Source organism: Otolemur garnettii, unplaced genomic scaffold (genome assembly GCF_000181295.1).
Source record: "Otolemur garnettii isolate 467f Iridium unplaced genomic scaffold, OtoGar3 scaffold00241, whole genome shotgun sequence".
Taxonomy (NCBI): Eukaryota; Metazoa; Chordata; class Mammalia; order Primates; family Galagidae; genus Otolemur; species Otolemur garnettii.
In genome coordinates this window covers 1,844,366-1,844,878 of record NW_003852636.1, presented here as the reverse complement: position 1 = coordinate 1,844,878, position 513 = coordinate 1,844,366, and positions in this window count along the sequence as shown.

The following is a 513-nucleotide window of genomic DNA, read 5'->3' as shown; positions in this document are numbered from 1 at the left end:
CACTCAAAAGACTCTTAGTGATCAAGCCATCAAGGCAACATCCTGGAGAAAGCCAAGTACCTAGCCACGGCACACCACCATTTCATGATATCATAAAGTAAACCACTAGATCTTGTGGCATTTCGATTAGATTGAAGGTACTGGAATCTAAATTACCAGAATTACAATTTGGCCATAACACCAGTGCTAGCCCATAAAAACAGTCTAGAAAACTTGAAGACTAGTGTCAACAAGATGCTAGTTCTAAAAACATCTCCAAAAGCCTAACAAAAATTTGGATTTGGATTCCTGCTTTCTCTCCTATTCAGAGAGAGAGTGGAAAGCTTAAAAAAAAATGGGTAGAGGAGGGGGGCGGAGCCAAGATGGCGAACTGCAGCCAGCTTTTTACAGAAGCTCCCGTCCAGAAGGAGGCTGAAAGGACAGAACCTTAGCAAATTAGCTGATGGTTTGGAGCAGAGACAAGAGAGAAGATTGAAGAGTGCACTTCAACCTTCCTGAGGCGAGCTGCGACCC